Genomic DNA, 23,910 nt, shown 5'->3' with positions numbered 1-23,910 from the left:
TCTCTATATAACAGATGTAATGGTATGGCAGATTTTAATAGTATCCTTACCTGACTTTATTATCTTGAACCTGGCCTGGCATTTTCAAGATAGTGAAACTATTAATCAAAGTAGCATCTGTTCACAGTCCCTACTGAGTTAAATTAGCATAAGATCATCTTAGACCTAGCACTGCAGAAAAGGTTTTGTAACAGGAAACAATTTTGAGCACTAAAGAGTCTTTTCGCCTAAAAGCTAAGGGCTTCCCATTTTTCAGAAGTGCCTTTGGGGACTGGTTTGAATTATAGTCTAAACCTGATTTTCTGGAGAGTGAGAAAAAGAGCTTGGCTATTAGGTGTCACTATGACTAAAGTGCTCTGAAAGACTAAATATTTCAAAGAGAGGACTGTCTCTGGGAAGCAGGTATGTGCTTTGCAAAAAAGTTGCCTTTTAGAAACCAGAGACTTGCAGAAGAGGAGTTTATTCAAACATATTAGGAAAACTGTAATAAATCTGTAAAAGAGAGCAGAGGCATTTATTGGCTTTATATAAGGTTTCTAATAATCTCTCATAAAAGGTCAAATTTAAGATCTTATTGCAAATCTAGGGGTGAAATGGCTGTTCAGGTGACAGGTGGTGCAATCTTCCAGTCCTTAGCAGAGGATAGTTCTGGGCCAAGTCTTAATATTATTAAGACACTCTATGTATTGGCTTCCATGCACTGTTAGCAATATGCCTCTTCTGGAATTGTTTAATAATTTACAGATCTAAGTAAAATAGCAGAGATCCTTTTTCAGAGTGCTGTTTGTACTTGCACAGGCTCTGTATGATGTGCTCAACATGTGATTTGAACGTGCAGCTTCCCTAATGTCAGCCTCTGGCAAGAGAATGCTTGCTCAGCACTGTTCCTGTCCATCATGTTGAAGGGTTTACCTGGTGTCTTCAGCATACCTCTGTCTCCCATCTTGAGTGGGAAAGGGCACATTGTAGAACTTCTCATGCCTGCTTTTTACAATTACATGGTCTAAGGTTTTTAAGCCAATTCCTAGCAGTTCAGTGGCTAAGTGAGACCAAAAGAGAAAAAATGAAAATGATATCCCTCAGCTTTCTCAAGTGCAGTAATATATGTACTTTACATGTTTATATGAAACTCCATAGGACAGTGTTTTAAAATACTGCCTGTTACTATGATGCAAATATTCAGAAGCCTTGGTGGGTTTAAGCTTGTCATTAAACATAATTGTTTTTCAAGAGAAGTGTGAGACTGTGAGATGTTACCTATAATGCATAATTTGGGCTCCTTAATATACATTTGATTGGCATAACAGATTTAATAATCTATCCTTTAAATACATAGTTTGGGACTGCTTGTATGCATATTATATACCAAGTCAAAGATAGTGACCTAATATAGCAACACATCCTCTCTCCAGTTTTGTATTTTCCATAAAATTCTTTAGTATAAGGGTTCCTGACACAAGGCTGTAAAGCTGTTTCAGGATGCTGTCATATCAGACCTGTTTGGGTGCTCCTTAGCCTCAGGTCTAATGGGAACCATAAAGTCATTTGTGTTATGACTTTCACGTTCTCCCCTCCTTGACACATGCATCCATACCTGCTCCCTCAGAGTCGTTATGGCCTATTACATCAGGGAAGCTGCCATATAAGCACAATCACTGCTTAGCCCTGATATGTAAATGTTTGCTGCAGAATGGTTTCAGTAATCACTTACTCAGCTAGTGACACCCTTATTAGCTGTGACTAGCAGTTCTGAGCACCAAGGGGACATTTGGTCAGAGAAATACCCTATAATTCCCATAGCCAATTTATCTTATATCAAGTTGAATTTCATTGGCAGTGCACTGAGAGTCTGTACTGCTGCCTTTTGCATCACCTCCATCATTATATGCTAGTGACCATCCGTGAATGCTGCATTTACTTTAGAGTGAGATTTTAGGGAAAATGGACCACATGATTCCATTTAGGTCTCTGCTTATTAACCTAGGTAATCTGCTTAATACCTCTTTAATGTCCCAGTAATTTTAAGTTTTTGTATAGTGATAGTACCAGCATTTTAAATATTAGTTTTTTGGGAGATTTTGCCATTTCTCTTTTATGATAGTAGAATAGGGGAATAGAAATAGGTATACACATATATATGTATATGCATGAATTTTGTATATTGAGGCCATACATTTTCTTTTTAATTTAGTTTGATATATTCCTTGTAAATTGTTGATGGCTTAAAAAAAATCTGTTTTTGACAAGGGGGAAGAATATGAAGGGTAGAAGAGAGTTAAGCATTTAAAAAAATTTTTTTTAGGCTGCGATAACATTAGTATAGGTTGTGTTTTTCCTTCAGCTGCATAAAAGCTTCAGGTAGCACAGCTTTGTCAGAAAATACAGATCATTGAGTGACTACAGTTTGTTTCCATTTGCATAAAGAGCAAATATGATGATCTGAACCTGGGTGTAAAGCTGAAGTGACAACACAAAGCTATGACTTGTCCTTTGCGTTTAGACAAGCTTAGTTGTCATATCTTCATGCAACACCCCAGTAGCTTAAAAATGGCAAAATTATCTGCAATTATCTCCAGCCTGTGGCTAATTTTCTGGATAAGTTAAACAGAAGCTTTCAGAAGAAGCCTACAGATGGAAGAAGTCATAGACGTTTTTACAATTTATGACACAGAAGTGCTGATGACGGTAGAAATGTGAGCCCTTGAGTGCAGCTATGGATTTCAGAGCCAATCAAAACTAAATTAGGAAACAAAGATTATTAAAATGTCTTCTGTGCATGTAATTTTGGCATAATATTATGAGGTGGACATTAAATGCTTCCCTTGGAGACCTTCAGCATCATTAATGCAGCACGCCTTTAATTACATGTAGACTCATATTACTAAAAAATGGAGAAAATAAAGTACTCTGAGGTGTAGTTAGCAATACCCTCATTATGTTTACTGAAATAATTAAAAGAAATGGTATAATTTTTCTAAATAACATGTCAGAATTTGAAATGAAAATGGATTTTCTTTAGGAAATTTACTAATGTGTGCCTGTTCTCTTGATAGGCATTTATTCAGGCACCAAAGCAGGTCTATTAATGATCATTCCACATTGCACTATTTCCAAATGGACTCCTATTAAGAAAAAAAAATTTAATTACTGTAAGTATTGTGGATAGAGCATATTTCATTATGTTCAAATGGAATTTAAAAAGTAGTACGAAAGCCTTCCTGTTTTATTATTTTAAAGGAACCCAGCGGGATGAGTGAGTGGTGATGGATGCATAGTCTCAGGGCTACCCATAACTTACATTTCTGATTTGACATCAGCTCAGGTTGCCATCTGGTGGCTATCAGGTGGCCTTTGAGAAATTAATTTGATAAATTTGGTTATGTTTTTAATGACAAGGCATTAATACCAATTTTCCAAAAACTGGAAATGACATTGACTTATATAATAATCAAATAATCTTAAAAATTCACTCTGTTCACATGAAACATAATTTAATAAATGAATGAAGTTTTAATAACAGTGACATCTTTCATTTGAATTGATTTATCCCTGAATTATGCCAGAATGAAATTTTTAAAAATCTTCAGTTGCTTCATTATTAACACTTCATTGTTTAGTTCATTATTTAGACTTATTTCTAAGACAAACTTAATTTATGTTTGCAGAGAATTAAGTTCCACAGAGATCGGTCTTCTGATATAGCACTATATCAAGTATTCCCTTGTTAAGGAGCCAGCAGTAGCTCCCTATTACCTATGTATCAAGTCTAAAGTACTCTACATGGTTTTTAAATCTGAGTGTTTACAACCTTATTTCCAATTACTTTCCATGAGGACCCAATCGCATTTCCAAGCGATTTAGGACTGGCAGTCTCATTGGTAGGGACACTGGATTTGGGTTGAGGCTGCACTGGCATAGCATGCATGGTTTATGTGGGAGGCCTTGAGAGGGAGCTGATAAAGATTATGTGGGGCTAGCTAAACTTAAAACCTGCCTTATGTCATTTATTGTTCCCAGACAGTGTTCTCTGTGTGCTCAAGTGCCCTTGCTTCTGTTGGACTAACGCACAAATATAACTCCAGACATGTGGAGTTAACTCATTCATGTGGAATGAAGTGAACAGAGCATATAGCACATGCAAAACCTGGTGGTGGTGCTGGTGGTGAGAATCAAAATCAAATAACGTGTAGTCCCTCCCTCGGAAGGAAGCAAAAAAAAAAAAGGAGTTCTAAGCAAAATTAATATATAGGGGTATGTAGCCAGAATCTGGGGACAGAGGCATAGAAGTAAGACCAGCATTCAGAGTTTGAGTGTGAATTATTTTGCTGCATATTAAATGGCCACTTGGAAAATACTTCTGGTAGCCAAGTTCCTGATATTAAACTGTGTCCGAAGAAGATAGGAAAAAAGGCTGGGTGCAGCAGATGAAGGCACAGCATTTAAATCACAGCCTAGTGGCCTGGTTAATGGTAGATTGACACCTTATATGTGGCAGAATGGAAGAGGTGCAAAAATTCACAGGACTAATAAGTTAGACCTGTGTGTGCGTATCGGAGAAGGCAATGGCACCCCACTCCAGTACTCTTGCCTGGAAAATCCCATGGACGGAGGAGCCTGGTAGGCTGTAGTCCATGGGGTCGCTGAGTCAGACATGACCGAGCGACTTCACTTTCACTTTTCCTGTTCATGCACTGGAGAAGGAAATGGCAACCCACTCCAGTATTCTTGCCTGGAGAATCCCAGGGATGGCGGAGCCTGGTGGGCTGCCGTCTATGGGGTCGCACAGAGTCGGACACGACTGAAGCGACTTAGCAGCAGCAGCAGTGTGTGCGTATGTGTGTGTGTGTCTATGTATTTCATATATCTGGTGCTCCAGTTGTACACAGAGATTAAGAGGGGCATTTAACTGAATGCACACATGCAAGATTTTAAGGTGAAACATGAGACTTCAGCATAATCACTGCCTTGTAGTAGACAACTTTGAATTACCTCCTTCAGTTCCCTCAAGATTTCTGCTCTAGAGAAATACCACTTTAAAAGTGTTGAACTAGTGTCCTTAAAACCCCATAGTCTGTCTGGATTGTTTTGAGGTCTCTCAGGCATATTCTGTAGACTTTTGGTGGTGGGGCTTGTTCTACTTAGCTCTGGAACTGTGCCTGGGTCTTAGGCTGGCATCTTGATTCTCTGACGTTAGTGACTAGTGTCATCACACAAGAAGTCCCTCATGTCATGTGTTTTTCTACCAGGACAAACAGAAGACATTCCTTTTGCTTGGAATAGTCTCCTTTTATCCCTATTCCATCCATTCTTCAAGGTCTATATCAAGTTGGTTTCTCTGTATACTTACTGCCAATTTGATAATTCAGTTGGTAAAGAATCCGCCTGCAATGAGGGAGACCTGGGTTTGATCCCTGGGTTGGAAAGATCCCCTGGAGAAGGGAAAGGCTACCCACTCCAGTATTCTGGCCTGGAGAATTCCATGGACTGTATAGTCCATGGGGTCCCAAAGAGTTGGACATGACTGAGCGACTTTCATTTTCAATATCAGCTCAAGTCATTCTCTTGACCTTTTAACTATGTAATTAAAATATATGCCCATCTATCTACTCTACTATTCTGTAACATTTAGCAGTTCATTCATCTTATCGATTATATACCCACATACACATGTTTCCTGCGTTTACTGTATCTTGACTCTTAATCTGGACCACTGCTTTCCTTTAAGTGAGATAATACATGAAACAGTCTCCGATACACTCTTGATGCAAAGTAGGAGCTCAATAGAGACTGTATATTGCATTGCTTTTCTACCTTATAGCATTTACCATCTGTCTAGGTAACAAATACATAATAATACGTTTTTAACTAATTAATCAGTTGATTGAATATAGTATTTGATTTTCTGGAATGTTTTCTGTTTTGTGAGGATTTTTATCATGAATCTTTTTTTTCCTCAGTAAATTAATAGACAAAAAAATTAGCTACTGCATTTGGGCAGCTTATAATGACATGATCTCAAAAGAGAGATGGGAGAGAAAAATCTACTTTGAGTTTCAACACTGAAAGTATGTATGAAGAATTTTTTCCATTTATATTGAAAATATTTAAAACATATTTTTCCAAATAAAAAATTTGGAAAAGATGAAAAACCTCACAGTCAACATTGAAGTTGTTTTGTCATTTTTCTTATGTCTTCCTCCCTAAATATGATAAACATTTTATTTTACAAAGTTGGAATCATGGTATCATGTCACATATAATTTTTCATCTTTTTTATTTGCTAATGTAGCTTTATTATTTACTTATATCATTTATATATTATTAGAGAATATGATTTGATAGTTATAAATATCCTATTATAAATATATAATATTTAATCATCCTCGTACCTTGATTACTTGATATTATTTTCATTTCTTTTTTTTTGGTTATAATGCTTTGATGAAGATATATCAGTAGTTTTCTTTATTAAACCTAGTCTTCTCCCATATTAAATGCGCATGATTTTTGATGGTGAGTTCATTGTTTTGTATTTCGTTGAGGCTAAAGGGTTGGGCTGTATTCTTTTTTTCTCAAGAGTGGAATCCTACTGAATGGAAAGGACAGAGCATTCTCTAGTGAATCTTGGGGAAAGATGTGTGTGTGTTAGTTGCTCAGTTGTGTCTGACTCTGTGACCCCATGGACTGTAGCCTGCCAGGATCCTCTGTCCATGGACTTCTCCAGGCAAGAAGACTTGAGTGGGTTGCCATTCTCTTCTCCAGGGGATCTTCCTGACTGGGGATTGAACCTACATCTCCTGCGTTGCAGGCAAATTCTTTGCTGTCTGAGCCATCAGGGGAAAGAGGTGTTGGACTTAAATCAAGATGTGAGACTCAGGCAGGCCCCTCTCTCTGGGCCTTGCTCTCTTTTCTCTGGACATGAGAGAGAGCTTCTAGAGGTATAAAGAAGATAGTTTCTGCCACATGGGAGAGAGCAAAAGTCAGGAGACCTGTTTGGGAACAATAAGGTGAAGATGAGCAAGTTACACCTTGTAAACTATACTTGTGGCTTTAAAACTTGCTTTAAATTGATCCACAGTGAGAAATGCATTTTGTATTGCAATGCAGTAAACATTATCCTCATATACACAACCAAAACAAAAACTTTGGGAAATGATCCTTACTTTTTTATGTGTTCTGTGCCTTCTGATATTTTATCTTCCTTTATATTCTTTTTTCTTCTTTAACAATAATTGAAAATTACATATTGATGGTTACCTACAAATTACAAGTAGTATTGTTTTTGAACCTTACATAAATGGAAAAATTGGATATACATTATTGTATAACTTCCTTTTTAAAAATTTAACATTATATTTCTGAGATATACTGTATATAGTATTCTGCCATATGAATATTTGGATATTTCTTTAATCAGTCTTCTATTTTGTAGACATTTAGATTGTTTATTTTTTATACTTTAAGGCTATTAACTGGTATCAGTTTTAACTTCTGTCAGTTTTCCAGAAAGATAGTTAATTTTTATTTCCTCTAGCATTTTATGAAATGTCCTAGTCACTAGACCCTCATCAGTACTGGGCCTCTAGTCTTAAATTTTCTTCTAATATAGAGTCTTAGCAGATAAATTATGTAGTTTACCAAAAAGGATACTGATGAAATTATCCTTATTATGGGTACCTTTTCTGCTGTGATAATAGTTTTAAAAATTTGGCATTGATATACAAACATATTGGAAGGTGAAAATGACATTTTATTTTTAAAAAATGTATTTATTTGCTTATTGAACAGATTGATTTCTTTAATATGTTTCTTGGCCGTTTAAATTTTCTTGTTCCTGATTGTAGTAGTTTTACTCCTTTGTACTTTTTGCCCCTTTTCTAACTTTTCTATTGAAGTCAACAATTAAAAGATATATATTTGGGCCTTTTAAACAGATACCACCCATTTATCAGTTGATCGAGTTCAAAAGTGAATATCCTTTCTTCCAGAAAAATAGGTCTTGTTTCAGAGACTTTTCCATACCCTTTATTTGTGGAAATTTTATGTAATCTTGCCCTGGGTTTTGATATCAGGGGGCCATCATCTCACAGCGAGGAAATATTCATCTGAGTGCCCTCTTGAGTCTTTTGTTTCTAATGTTAAAACTTTGAGAAGTTGTCATTCACTCACAGCAAAGTGTTCCTGTTCACTTAGAATCAGTGCTTTTGGAGACAGTTGCATAGTTAAACAATTCCTTGTATAAAGATGGCTGGTGTGAAATCTGCTTTGGTTTTAGTTCCCCAGACCAATGGGCAGACTAACTTTTTTTTTCTTTTCTCAGACTGGCTTTTCAAGTGCCATTTTTAGATTTCAGAATTTCTTTCCTTACAAAAGGGGAAAAGGATGAAAGTTGTTTCACACACATCATAATGGAAAAGAACTTACACTGAGATTGGCTGGTTGTAAGTTTCTTCTCATCTTTCTGGGAATAGATTCTCATAGTATCAGTTCCATGAAAATTAAAGACGTGAGCCGAGGAAGAAACCAAAATTGGTTTTCATTCTTTGACCTACTTTGGAACTGACTTGTAAAATATTAAATGAAGAGTTGAGCTGGATGCTGTTTTAGTGCAAAGAAATAGCCCTTTTGGTGCAGAGGGTTGATGTCCGTTGAGAAGTCCAGCAGCTGACACTATCATCAGGTCATGTCTGAACAATGATTTTTTACCATTCCATATAACTATTTGTTTGTTTCCTGTTGTTCTTTCCTTCTTGGAATTGATAAAATGAAGAAGTCGAATATGCTTCTAAGCAACTCTCTCAAGGTAGAGGAGAATCCAATGTATGTGGTCAGTACAAGTTGCAGAAGAGGCTCTGTGCACGACAAAGAAAATCTGCTGATGACCACTCTGAGATTGATTGTGATGCCTGGACCATGCCATGTGGATTTTTATTTCAAAATTTAGGAAAACTAATCTTACATGTGGTGTTAGGAAACATTGTCACCAATGCATCTACAGTTTGACTCAGGATAATGTTCTATTTAGTCATAATTAGGTCACTTTAATAGTGCCTAGCATAGCTCTTGCCTGGAAAATCCCATGGAAAGAGGATCCTGGTGGGCTACAGTCCATAGGGTTGCAAAGAGTCAGACACGACTGAGGTGACTTAGCACGCATGCACAGCACAGTGTAAATACATAGTAGTTCTTTAAACATGCTTGTTGAATTTAACTTGCAGAACATTTTTACAAATAATGTTATTTATCAAGAACTTTCCTGATGTCATGAGATATACTAAACACTTTGTTAGTTCATGTAATTCTCGGTTTTATCATTATTCTTACTCAGTGGGTGAAGTAATTAAGACAGGATGTTAAGAAACTTTTCCAGTTAAGTAGTGGGAACAGATTACGTATTGTATTGCTGTGCTCAGATGCTCAGTTGTGTATGCCTCTTTGCAACCCCACAGACCGTAGCCCGCCAGGTTCACCTGTCCATGGGATTCTCCAGGCAAGAATCCTGACCCAGGGTTCGAACCTGTGTCTCTTATGTCTCCTCTATGGGCAAGTGGATTCTTTACCACTAGTACCACCTGGGATGAACAGATATAAATCCAGGCAATCTAACATGCATGTCCTACTTTTAAACTATACTATAAATTACCTGCTAATTTTATTTGTAGTATGTGAGATAAAATCATCACAAAAACCTTTTTAAAATCACGTTTATGATTGGGACTGTAAGCTACAATACTATGTAAGCTACAATACTATGATTTTGAATTTAAAAAGCCTTTTATCTAAAATAAACTCAGAAAATTGGATTCTGTAAACAGAGTGTATGGAATGTTGGAAACACACATTATGTAATGAGTGTCTTCCTTCAGGGATACAAGAACCAATCAACAGTGTTTGTTTCCATTCCTGCTTCTTTTCCATTAATGTGTTCATATAAATGGAAATAAGCTGTTAGAAATCATAGACAGCAGAGTACATATTGTATTCACCGTCTAAAAACCAGAATAATAAGTTAGCAACTTTTGGCTAGTTAGCAAAATTGTATTCTTGTGGGTGAAGTGTTGAGAAAGTAGTTAACGTGATACTTTTGAGTTTTTTGTTTTTACACTCTCAATAACAACTGTTATATAGCCAACTGCCTCCATGCTGTCTCCACTTGGATGTCTAGTAGGCATTTTTAAATTTCACATGTTTATTATAGAACTCTTGATTTCTTCTTCCCAAATCAATTCTGCTTCTGGTCTTTCCCATATCTATAAATGGAAGCTTATATTTATCTAGTTACTCAAGATGAAAAATCTAGGAATCCTCCTAAACCTCTTTATGTCTCTAACAACATATATATAGATTCTATTAGCTAAACCTTCAAATATATCCCAAATCAGACCACTTTTCATCATCTCCACTACTAACAACCACGTTCTAATCAGCTATATCTCTAGGCTGCACTACTGTGCAGTATCTACTAATTGGTCACCTTGCTTCCCACTTTTTTCCTATTATTAAATTCATGTATGTTTTATAAGATATATATTTTATATTTTTTGTAATTATTGTATATAATATGTTTTATAATAATATATATAATATAGACAATTAAATATATAACATAAAACACATAAAATATATAATATTTATGAAATATATAAAATAGATAATGTTTTATAGAGTATACATAATTATATTATATATATTGTTATATTGACTTCCAAGGTGGCTCAGTGGGTAAAGAATCTGCCTGCAGTGCAGGAAATGCAGGAGGCACAGGTTCAATCCCTGGAAGATCCCCTGGAGGAGGGCATGGCAACTCACTCCAGTATTCTTGCCTGGAGAATCCCATGGAAAGAGGAGCCTGGCAGGTTACAGTCCAAAGGGTTGCAAAGAGTCAGACACCACTGAAGCAACTGAGCATGTATGCACATATTATCATATATATATTATGTATATATAAATATTATATGAATATCATATAAATATATAATTAGACAGTATATTTTATGTAAATATACATACATAAAATTTTGAAGATCTGAATGAGTCAGAGCTTTTCCTTGTTTAATGTCCTCTCATATTTTTGTGTCCCATTGAGAATTAAATCTAAACCATTGCAGCTTCCTGAAAGATCCCTATGTAATCTGGTCCCTGAATACCTCTCTGATCTCTGTTCTGATCAGTCTCATCTTGCTCAGTCCTCTCTGCCTACTTTCTTGATGTTCCTTGTTAAACTTAATTTATTCTTGCCTTGTCTAGACCTAAGTTCTCAATATTTTCTCATAGCTCACTACCACCTTTTGTTAGGTCTTTGCTTAAAAGCGTTTCTCAAAGGGGCTTATCTGACCATCTCATCTAAAATCATATCTCTTCCACACCCTTTATTCATTTTCCCTGATCCTGCTTAGTTTTTCTTCATTGAATTTATTATGGGGTTGATGTTCAAACTATTTAACAACTGGGACACCTCCAACACTGACCAGTCAGAAGAGATGTCAATGGTTACACTTTACTGGGTACCTTCTGACTGAGTATCAGTTATAACAACCTTATATTTATTATGTTATATGCTATTTCTTTATTTAAATCTCTTTTCTCCTCCCCAGTACAAGCACCAGAGGGCAAGAACATTGTCTTGTACCTGCGTATAGTGGGACTCAGTAAATATTTGTTGAACTGCTAGATATGTTAATTTGATCATAACATTCGTATCAAAGATTATTACTCTAATACATATATGGTCTTTGGGATGTATAGGACCTTTGGAGATCCTTGATCCTGAAGATATCATAAGAATTTTTTTTCAGTTTTTAAAGTATGTAAGCAATATAACAAATGCAGATACAACTACCACTTAAAATTAGCAATGGTACATATTGTTTTTGTTATGATTTAAAAAAAAATACTATCCAAGTTGAAATCATCTTTGTCTTCATGCCCTGATCCATTTTTTGCCTCCTTCTCCCAGAGGGAACTAGTGTTATAAATTTGGTATATTTCCTTCTAGGCCATATTTTAATATTTTTTTACACCAAGCTTGTGTGTTCATAAACAATATGCAATTTTGATTTGGGGCTTTTTAAATATTACCATCCTGAAAAATCTATCCTGTTACTTACTTTTTTATTCAACGGTGTTTTTATAAATTACCCATTTGACCTGTACGGTCTTGTCCATTCAAATTAAAAATATATATTCCATTGTATAAATACAGTCTTCATTATTTAGGGAATTGAGGAAGTTCTTTTTTTTTTTTTTTCAGTTTTATGTAATTACAGATCACTGAGCAATAAAAACTTTTGTACCCATATCTTGGTGCATATGAGCAAGATTCTTGTTTCATTTTCTTTTTCCCAAGATGTATACCTGATAGCCAATCTGCTGGTTTATAGAGTATGATATTTTCATAAAAAACAGTTGGACCCTTTATATTCCTACCAACAAATTAGAAGGATTCCCCTAAGTTTTGTCTTGTTTACTAATATGCTTCCTTTTACTGTATATTGAAAAAAGTTTAAGAAATCATGTTTCTTTTATTGCCTTAGATGTCATGATACTCATAGTTTGATTTAATTATCTATCATCACAAATGTAATTAACTTGGGATTTTTAATAGGACTCTATGTACCATGACCTTTACTCGCTCATCTTTTAGAAATTACTTAATAGTAAATCACTTGGACATTGTATGAGCATCATTAATAAATATTCATGGTTACGGATCAATAGGAATAAATATAAAATTTAGAGAAATAAATATTGAGCCAAACTATAAACAAACTTGACTAGATTCTTATACCTGGGGCAGCAAATTTTAAGAGTGGCATCTTCCACCTGAATTGAAAGATATACTCTGATCCGTATAACTTATACAAAAATCACAGTTTAAAAGTTTTTAATATTTAGCTATATATAATTTTTTCTCCAAAATCACTGTCTTCATTACTGGACTGTAACAATAGCCTTATAGTGCTTTTAAACTGGAAGTTTACTTACTTTGCAAAGTGATATATAAATATTGCCTCATCCATCACCAGAATGACTTGTTTCCTAGATGAAAACCTGAGGGTGATGTGTAACTGTAATAAATTTGGACAGCAAGGGAAGGGCTCCATTTCCAATTAAAACCGACAGCCAGGATGTTTCCATTTAGGGTGACGGTGTAGGTAGATCAGTACACATTTTGCTCATTTGCCTGTTTTTTGGGGGCAAATTGGGGCTGTTTTAGGAGTAATAACAGTAAAGATTAAAGAAGTAGCCTCATACTAGTAAGAAAGGGCCAAATGCCTTTTCTAGATAGGAAGTTTCCAGGATCCTTGGGTCCTGGGCATTTTTTAAAATTAGTTAATTCATTGATTTATTTTTGTTGAACTAAGTTGATGTGCCATATCATGTTAGTTTTAAGTGTAAGTGTGTTGGACATTTAGAATCCCGGTATTCTGAAGTAGGGGCTTCCCTTGTGGCTCAGCTGGTAAAGAACCTACCTGCCAATGCAGGAGACACAAGACACGTGGATTTGATCCCTGGGTTGTGAAGATCCCCTGGATTTGGAGATGGCAACCTATTCCAGTATTCTTGCCTGGAAAATTCCATGGACCTAGGAGCTCTGTGGGCTACAGTGCATGAGGTCACAAAGCGTCGGACATGACTGAACATGTGCGCACACGCGTGCGCACACACACACACACACACACATTCCTAAGTAGAGTTGTGTAGCTTGGGAAAGTGTGTGCCATTAGGGATATTTTATTTGAATTCAATAAATTCAAGGTTCAAGTTTCAACTTAATCAAGTTATTACATTTCTTTGTTCTGAGCAACAGTTAGATTAAGATACACTTAACACAGTGCTCAGTAAATGTTAATCATCTTTATCATTGTGATTATCATTTCTATTGGTAAAAAGTTGAAGTCCTTCTGATTCTCATATCCTGCTTTGACGGGATCTTCTGAATATTTTACTTGTAGTTTCCTTTTTGTGAATTGCCTGGCTTGTCCTGATGTTACTAATGACATCTAATAACTAACTGTGAGGCTCTGGCTCCAAGCCAGGTATTTAAAATCAAAATAATTTCACAACTGTGGTTTTGAAGTAAATGAAATGTATTCTAAATAACACAATATTAAAATAATTATTCATGGATGAAATGGCATTTGCACTGAGATTATAATGGATCGATGTTTTAACAACTGCACTAGGCATGCCTAACAGCAACATAGTGACTCCTTACAAAAACAGAAAATGTTAGAGTAAATAACTGTGAGAAAATAAATAAAAGCTCATTTTATTAATAAAATATTGGAATGGGCTCACTGTGTTGAATCTCATGGAGGCCTAGAAGTGAAAGAGAGAATTTTCAATATGGGAAATGGAAATGCCAGGTCCTAAATCAACTTTTCTGACTACTGTATTGCCCATTTATCCTCTTTCTCGAAAGCATCCAGTGTATCTCCATCACAGTCCTGATCAACAAGACAAACATTGTTCATCATTGCATTATTTATAGTAGCCAGGATAGAATCTAACTTTGTTATCACAAGACTAGAAATCTAATCTCTAACCCCTTTCCTCATTGGAACTATTTTTAAAGGCAATTTGACAGCAATATTTCTTAGACATGCTACAAATGAGTTATAGTAAGTAGTAATCCTTACCAGTATTTAGCACTTCATTTTGTAATTATTGGTGACTCATCTGTCTCCACACTAATATCAGAAGCTCCTTGAAGACAAGGAAGGAGCCCTGTTCTCCCTTATATCCCAAGCAATTAGTTTAGTGCCTGATACACAGTGGGCCCTTAATATACAATGGTGAAATGAAGAGTCCTTCTAGCAGTCTGCTTTCCTGCATCTCTGCTCTCTCCACTTTTACTTTCTTTTTATTGTCCCTTAATAATCTTTCCTGCCACCTCAATTCTTCTTTCCACTGTCTTTGCCGTTATTTATGATATCAAAGTGACCTCGTGAAGAATCTGGCAGAAGGTGACCCTCAGGGATATCTTGTGGGAGTATTTAGTTCTTTAACATAGTGATGTTCCCCCCAGTTAGTTCAATACTCTGAGTGTTAATGGAATTCCTTGTCCTGCTGAGCCCTGTGCAGGGCATTAATGGGTGATAACAATGATAGGCTAGCTTTTGCCTTCAAGCAGCCTTATAAAGTAAACAGCTGTTTACAAAGAAGAAGAAACTAAATGCTATGCTAGAGCAATATATAAAGAGCTATGGGAGTACAGAGGGAAGCAGCTCATTGAAAATTCAGAGGGATCAATGATAGCTTAATAGAGGAGATGGCCTTTAAGCTGAGCTTTGAGGGAAGAGTAAACTGCTCCGAGATGGAAGAAGAAAGAATGGAAGGACATTCCAGCTTAAGGACACAAGCAAAGCCTTGTCTTTAGCTTTCCTTTTAAACTGATTTCCTTTCATGGATCTATCTCAGCAGTAATAAATGTTATGACTGTGCCATCCATAAATTAATCTAAATTCTGTTCAGCTGTCCTTATGTTTCCCAATACATGATACTGTAACATCATTTTTTTATACCTGTCATATTCTCCTACTCTCTATCAATCATTAAACACAATCATGTAGGTGAAGATACTTATAAAAGACAAAGTGGTATATAAAGTGCTATCAGTCAGTCAGTTCAGTCGCTCAGTCGTGTCCGACTCTTTGCAACCCCATGAACCGCAGCCTGCCAGGCCTCCCTGTCCATCATCAGCTCCCAGAGTTTACCCAAACTCATGTCCATTGAGTCGGTGATGCCATCCAGCCATCTCATCCTCTATCATCTCCTACTCCTCCTGCCCTCAATCTTTCCCAGCATCAGGGTCTTTTCCAGTGAGTCAGCTCTTCGCATCAGGTGGCCAAAGTATTAGACTTTCAGCTTCAACATCAGTCCTTCCAATGAACACCCAGGACTGATCTCCTTTAGGATGGACTGGTTTGATCTCCTTATTGTCCAAGGGACTCTCAAGAGTCTTCTCCAGCACCACAGTTCAAAAGCATCAATTCTTTGGTGCTCAGCTTTCTTTATACTCCAACTCTCACATCCATATATGACCACTGGAAAAACCATAGCCTTGACTAGACAGACCTTTGTTGGCAAAATAATGTCTCTTCTTTTTAATATGCTGTCTAGGTTGGTCATAACTTTCCTTCCAATGAGTAAGCGTCTTTTAATTTCATGGCGGCAGTCACCATCTGCAGTACTATAATTCTTATTAGTTATTTATTTGTAAGATCGGTGATCACAAATCTTAGGTACTTAACAGATCATCTATAGAGTCAATTCAATAAATATTTATCGAAGTCTAACCAAGTAATTTTGACCAAAAAGATCAAAATGAACATAGAATTCAAATACAAGCGACTTAACCTGGCCTATGTCTGTAGCTCTGATATTCAGAAGGTCTTCTATAATTCTAGCCAAACTTCAGTTTTCCTTCTTTTCCCAAAATACTTAGTTTTCCTTCTCCTAAAATACTGATTTGAGACTATATAATGTTTCATTGGCACATTGGACTATCGGTTTTTACCACTGATTTCCAGTAAAAAACATATATAAAACTTCTTGAATGCCTTTTTATTTTATTTGGTCTTCAGTGTTCCAGAACAGATCTTTATAACTCCATGAACTTGCCTACAACCATCCTTAGAGTGGCATGAATTTATGTATGATCACCAAAAAGATTCTAAACAGTCTATCCATAAATATCAATACATCAGTATTGCATTCTTCCCAGTTTATTAAATAGATTGGATATAAAATAAAATTATATATATGATTAATTATGATTAATGTTAAAAAATCCTAGTATCTAGAGTTCAAATTCCAACTTTATTATACTAATAATTCATATGTGTATGCATGCGTGTGTGCATGCTCAGTTGTGCCTGACTCTTTGTGATCCTGTAGACTGTAGCCTACCAAGCTCCACTGTCCATGGGGTTCTCCAGACAAGAATACTGGACTGGGTTGCCATTCCCTCTACCAGGGGATCTGCCAGACCCAGGGATCAAACAGGTGTCTCTTGTGTCTCCTGCATTGGCAGGCAGAGTCTTTACCACTGAGCCACCAAAAAGAACTTAAAAATGGTTTCATACATTTTGAGTCATATTAATAGTAATATATAGATGACAAGCCCCATCTTACAAATGGGGAAGCTGAGATTTTTAAAAAAAGGTTAAATGACTTGTTCTCAGTCACAGTAATAAGTGATAGATGTTAGAGTATATGTATTTTTAAAATTATGAACTTTTATTGCATTTCATTCTAAGATTAAAGATTGCATATATTGTACCAAGAACTAAAGGTATAACATGTATGAATTTAATTTTTGAATGCAAGTTTGAATGAATTTTAAAAAGATGTAACTATTTCGGCCTTGAGCTTCCAATTTTTCTCAAAGTCATTCTTTTATTTGTTCATGTTTATGTCTTTTATTAGTTAAGTAAGCACTTAGCAAAAGAACATTGTAGTCATTATTGATGCTGCTTAGCTTGGATTGCCACAGAGTTTATGAAAGGCTTCCACAGAAATAATCCTAGATGAAGTTCCTCTGGGTTCCATAGTATTAGAGGCATTGGGCTATTGACAAATTGATACTAGGAAAGAACTTTGAGATCTCTGGAGGAAATGCAGCCTGCAATCTCACAATGTAACTAATGGAAGTTTACTATGGAACTAGATTATTCATGTAGTTATAGTCTAAAATGAGCCAGGCTGTTCTCAAATGTTGCTTCTACTGGCTTTTCTTTCTTTCTTTAATGGAAATCCACAATCATCATAGAAAATCATATGTTAGGTTCCTGTTTCCATTTTAGAGAAATGTTGAGGAAAAAAGGACTTCAGCACTAAGTTGTAATATGATGTCAGGGAGCTCTGCATTCATGTTTATAAGTGTTTATTGATCTATGATGGAGAAGGCAATGGCACCCCACTCCAGTACTCTTGCCTGGAAAATCCCATGGACGGAGGAGCCTGGTGGGCTGCAGTCCATGGAGTCGCTAAGAGTTACATGACTGAGCGACTTCACTTTCACTTTTCACTTTCATGCATTGGAGGAGCAAATGGCAACCCACTCCAGTGTTCTTGCCTGGAGAATCCCAGGGACGGGGGAGCTGGTGGGCTGCCGTCTATGGGGTCGCACAGAGTCGGACACGACTGAAGCGACTTAGCAACAGCAGCAGCAGCAGCAGCAGCAGCATTGATCTATGAAATGAAACACTATGTCCAGGAGAGTATTTTTTGATTATGTAAATCCTATTTCTTTTTATTATTTTGGACAGTTTAAAATCTTTCTCTCTATAGAAACTTGCAGTATCTTTGCCTTAACTTGACATATCTTTTTGTCTATACCTGTTCATAAGCATCTCTGCTCCCTTTAGGGAAAATACAAGTGGAATGACTTTGAAATGATCTTTTCCAAGGTCAACAAAATAATCCCAGTAGTAAATCTGTTTTAAAATAATCCTCTTTTGAATTGCATCCTAGAGGAACATAAGAACAAGCACATTCTGTACTTTTTTTTTTTTCATGTCTGTAGCAGTTTCTTTGATCTCTCTCTTGTTTGGCTCAGTCCTCCAAACTTGGGACAGGTCTGTCAGATCTCTCTTGACTATGGAGGTGCAGCTCATAGAAATCACTTAGCAGCAAAATCTCCAGACATACCTTTAAATCACTGACTACTTTTTGTGATTTCATGACCTTCTAAAAAATTGATCAAATTGGTCACCAATTTCATATGTGCACCATGTTCTTGACAGACTGAAATTTGCCAAAACCATGGCAAAGTCCATATTCAGTCTAGGCTTCTTTTCTTATCAAACTCGTACCCACATTTACTGATACAGTGAAAATAAAAGTATCCATTTTAAACAGTCTAAGCTGCACATGTATTGTTTGGGTCTGTAGTCTGTGTATCAAACTGTTCTCGTAAGTGTATAGATTTTATAAAGAGTGGTGAGAGTATTTTGGAGCTTTTAAAATAAATTCTGTTATTTATTTTTGGCTGCATGTGGACTTTCTCTAGTTGTGTTGATGAGGGCTACTCTCTAGTTGCAGTGCCCGGCTTCTCACTGTGGTGGCTTCTCACTGTGGTGGCTTCTCTTGTTGCAGAGCACGGACTCTAGGGGATGAGGACTTTAGTAGTAGCAGCACTGGGTTCAGTAGTTGCGGTGCATGGGCTTAGTTGCCCCATGGCATGTGGGATCTTCACAGAGCAGGGATTGAACCTGTGTCCCCTGCATTGACAGGCAGATTCTTAATTACTGGACCACCTGGGAAGTCCTTGGGGCTTCTTGATACATAGTGTGCACCATTCTTTTGATAGTGATATTCTGTGGGGTGTACATTTCTGTAAGGTCTTGACCACCTGGGAGAAGCAAGGTTATACCTGAGCAGGAATTCAAGGAAATTTGGATGGAGACTTATTAGTTCTGATAGGACTAGGGCTTCCCTGGTAGCTCAGCTGGTAGAGAATCTGCCTGCAATGCAGGAGACCCTGTTTCGATTCCTGGGTCAGGAAGTTCCCCTGGAGAAGGGATAGGCTATCCACTCCAGTGTTCTTGGGCTTCCCTGGTGGCTCAGACAGTACAGAATCCACCTGCAATGTAGGAGACCTAGGTTCGATCCCTGGGTTGGGAAGATCCCCTGGAGATGGGCATGGCAACACCACTCCAGTATTCTTGCCTGGAGAACCCCTATGGACAGAAGAGCCTGGCAGGCTACAGTCCATGGGCTGTCAAAGAGTCGGACACAACTGAGGGACTAAGCACAGCCCTTGGCCAAGCTCCAAGACAGCAACATTCCTTTTGCTGCCTACTTTTCTGCTGGTCCTTATAGCTCTCCTAATGGGTGGCATCCACTCAGTGCATCAGGAAGGAGTAGGGGGCCTCTAATGGCAAAGGCCTTAATAGGATTGATTTATGCTGTTACTCCTTCTAGAAATGTCTGCATTTTTAATAGGATCTCACAAAGGAGTGAAAGGCTATATAATAATGCAATTTGACATGGCGAGGTATCTATTTTAGGGCAAGGAGTACCTTCCACTTTTTCTTCTCTCTGATACAATAGCCAAGACACCTTGCACCAGCCTGCTGTATCAGAATTCAATTAGAGAAGCAGAAGTAGCAGCAGATACATAAGAATTGCATTGCAAACAATTGGCTTATACATCAGTTATTGGGTTAGGGAAGTTCAAAGTCATAAAGCACACTGTCAGGAAAGACATGATAGAACTCTCAGGCACGTTCTGAAGCTGCTGTCCAGAGATAGAATTTCCTCTTCAGGGAAACCTTGGTTTTACTGTTGAAGTCTTTCAACTGATGAATCTGGCCCACCCAGATTATCTAGGATAACCTCTCTTACTTTAAAGTCAACTGATTATGGACTTTACTTGTGCTGTGCTAAGTTGCTTCAGTTGTGTTTGACTCTTTGACCCTACAGACTATAGCCCGCCAGGCTCCTATGTCCGTGGGATTCTCCAGGCAAGAATACTGGAGTCAGGTGCCATACCTTCTCCAGGGAATCTTCTTGACCCAGCGATTGAACCCTTGTTTCTGGCATCTACATGCATTGGCAGCTAGCTTCTTTACCACTTACCACTAGTGCCAACTGATTACATCTATAAAATACATCATAGCAACTCCTAGATTAGTGTTTGAATAATTGGTGGCCATTGCTTAGTGGGTTGACACATTATCACATCTGCTCTTTAGGAATACTGAAAAAACCATTTTAAAAGTGTTTAGCTACTTAGGTTTCTTATATAAATATATACTTTAAGATCTAAAGGAAGTGATATTGAAAAGATATTAGGACCTGCTGCTGCTGCTGCTGCTGCTAAGTCACTTCAGTTGTGTCCGACTCTGTGCGACCCCATAGACGGCAGCCTACCAGGCTCCCCCATCCCTGGGATTCTCCAGGCAAGAACACTGGAGTGGGTTGCCATTTCCTTCTCCAACACATTTAAGTGAAAAGTGAAAGTGAAGTCGCTCAGTCGTGTCTGACTCTTCGCGAGCCCACGGACTGAAGCCTACCAGGCTCCTCCGTCCATGGGATTTTCCAGGCAAGAGTACTGGAGTGGGATACCATTGCCTTCTCCATTAGGACCTAAGCAAGATAAATAAATTACTTCTTTTTGGGGGGGGCATGTGTATGTCATTCTTCAAAATTCTAATGAGTGAAAAATTTAAGTACCCAGGAAATACTTTATTTATCCTTATGATCATTTTGTGGATAATGGTTTAATAGTATGATTATAATTAGCAGTCTTAATGAATGACAAATCAACTAATGATCCATAAAAATTATTGTTACTGATGATACTGGTAAAAAAAGCAATTATTTAAATGGCAGGTATAGTATCATTAAGGTTAATAACCAGATATAAACTAAACATAATTATTGATGCTGATCATCAAAACTAGTTGAAAGTGAATTAATTGGATGTATCATTTGGTACCATTTATGTTTTATTTTAAAAGCAGTTATTTATAGGCTAGATTTAGAAAACATATTTTAATCAATCAAGTTACCATTGCTGACCCCCGAATCAAATTTGTGTACTGATTTTTCACATCAAAGGGTATATTTGGGCCCACAGTTCTCTTTTCTTTTCTTAGAACTCTTCAATAAGAATAGGATATTAATAATGGAGCCAGTATTACTTGTAGCAGCATACAAATATTTAGTGTCCCAACCCATAATTTAATAAGACAGAATTTAATAGTGTTGAAATCTAGCCTTTAATTGTGATGAAATCAGATTGACTGATCTTATTTTCTTAGTTCCAAACCAGATACCTTTTTCAGCATGACATTTTCTGTATCTCAAATCAATACCACCCTCTGTGCTGTCTTTAATATTTAAAAATATTAATGGCTGAGTTATTGATGTTTAAAATTGCTCAATAAAATTTTTAAGTTTTTTTTTCTTATTGTATATATATTTAACTATAAGACTTCCTAGTTTTCTCTGTCCATTCTGTGCCAGTTCTGAGTGTTAGACTTATGTTTCTTCTATCTTCCAGCAAACAGCTTTTTCTCCTCTCTCCCTGGCCTTTTACCCTCTTTTCAAAGCCATTGGCAGAAAGCACTGAAAAGAGATTGAAGATTTGGGATTAAGATTTGTCCTCCCTCCAGGTGTCTGGCTGCCTCAAAGACACTGGGTTCTTTCTGGTCTCAGCAGCTTGCACAGGTCTGCCTCTGTGTGTCCCCGCAGTGGTTCAGAGGCTTCCCGGCTGTCCTGTGCCAAGCCTCCATGGGGCTCTGTGATAACTGTTGTCCTAGCATTAATCACTTCACATCTGCTACATTTACCATTCTAAATTCCATTTCCCCGGCCCTCATAAACATAACTGCCCATCTACCCTCTGAAGACGCACAACGTTTCCTGAGACCCTGAAGTGATATTAACTAACCTTGTCCTAGTCAATATGGTTGCTGAACGCTGACTGTAAGCACCACTGATTTTCTAGTATCATATTTGCATTGGTACATAGAAATTCTATTATCAATAGCCTGGAATTTGGGGGATAGAGGGGAAGACGGATGATGGGTAAGAAAGCCAGGAGTCTTTGGAAGTCAGAACTAAATATTAACTTACTCTTTAGTCTCTGTTTACCTTCCTTTACCAACCAGGATAATGTATGCTATTTATTTGCTTTAGTTGCTGTGTGCTATTCAGATAACCCTGACTATAAGGCAGGCATCTTATTTGTTTAATCCTCAAACAACTGTATGAGGTAGATATTACTGTCCTTGTTTTACACTTGAGCACTCAGAGACTCAGAGAGGTCAAATAGCTTTGTCAATTATGACAAAGCTAATGAAGGACTGAGGTGGGATCCATCCCTAATTCTGAAACCTCTACTCTGCAAAGGGAAATTTTAGAGACTCTATAATAATATATTAACAACTATCAGTATTCTTGCCTGGAGAGTCCCATAGACAGAGGAACCTAGCGGGCTATAGTCCATAGGGTTGCAAAGAGTTGGACACAACTGAAGCCACTTAGCATGCACATCTTCTGTTGAGCACCTGTTATGTGCCAGGACTGTTGTAAGAATTTTTAAATCTATTAATTCACATCAGCTCTAATAGTTATGTACTGTTATTGACCCATTTTTCAAACGAGGAGGGTGAGGCACAGAAAAGTTATGTAATTAGCCAAAGTCACACAATTAGCTTCTTATGTGGTGCAGTGGTATAAAGAATCTGCCTGCCAATGCAGGAGACGCAGGTTCGGTCCCTGGATTGGAAAGATCCCTGGAAAAGGAAATGGCAACCCACTCCAGTATTCTTGCCTAGAAAATTTCATGGACAGCAGAGCCTGGTGGGTTATCGTCCATGCTGTTGAAAGAGTCAGACATGACTGAATGACTGAGCACGTGTGCATGCACACAACTAGCAAAAATCTTGTCAGTCTTGTAGACTCGTCATGTTTAATCTGTATGCCATAATTATGAAGTAAGAATTCCAGAGTCCAAGACATAAAATCCTCTTAACTATACTGTCACTTGGAAAGAAAAATGAACACTCTTTGGTTAAGGCATTCTTGAAATGTAAAAATATTGGCTATGCTTTTAGAAGTTGTGTTGAAAGGAAATGGAATGTTTATGAAATCAGATTGATTAAGGGTTTGTCTTAAATTGTAGACTACTTGTCCCATGTCCTTGCACTAGGAACTTTCATGAATGTAAATTCACTAATTTATACTTGAAAAAAAACAAAAAAAAGCTTAGCATTTTAAAAAGCAATAAGTGCTGTGTTGAATGTTTATGGTGTATGAAACTAATTTTTTTTTTGGCAAACTCTACAGTAAAGAATTGGGTAGTATCCTTCTGCAATCTGTGTGCTGTGAACTTGATTTTTGAGAACTACTGCCTTTTTTAGAGAAATCACCTCATTCTGAACAGAGGAC

General features: G+C 37.1%; 1 protein-coding gene across 8 annotated transcripts in view; it reads left to right on the top strand.

The window, feature by feature from the left end:
• The window catches only part of NTNG1 (netrin G1), a 398,647-nt gene that overhangs the window by 50,907 nt on the left and 323,830 nt on the right, over positions 1-23,910 (top strand). The gene's annotated exons all lie outside the window — the stretch shown is intronic.

The sequence above is a fragment of the Giraffa tippelskirchi genome, chromosome 5 (assembly GCF_054371585.1).
Source record: "Giraffa tippelskirchi isolate mGirTip1 chromosome 5, T2T-mGirTip1v1.2.pri, whole genome shotgun sequence".
Classification (NCBI taxonomy): domain Eukaryota; kingdom Metazoa; phylum Chordata; class Mammalia; order Artiodactyla; family Giraffidae; genus Giraffa; species Giraffa tippelskirchi.
The sequence above is the reverse complement of the archived record's forward strand: the minus strand, read 5'-3'. Positions and strand labels throughout refer to the sequence as shown.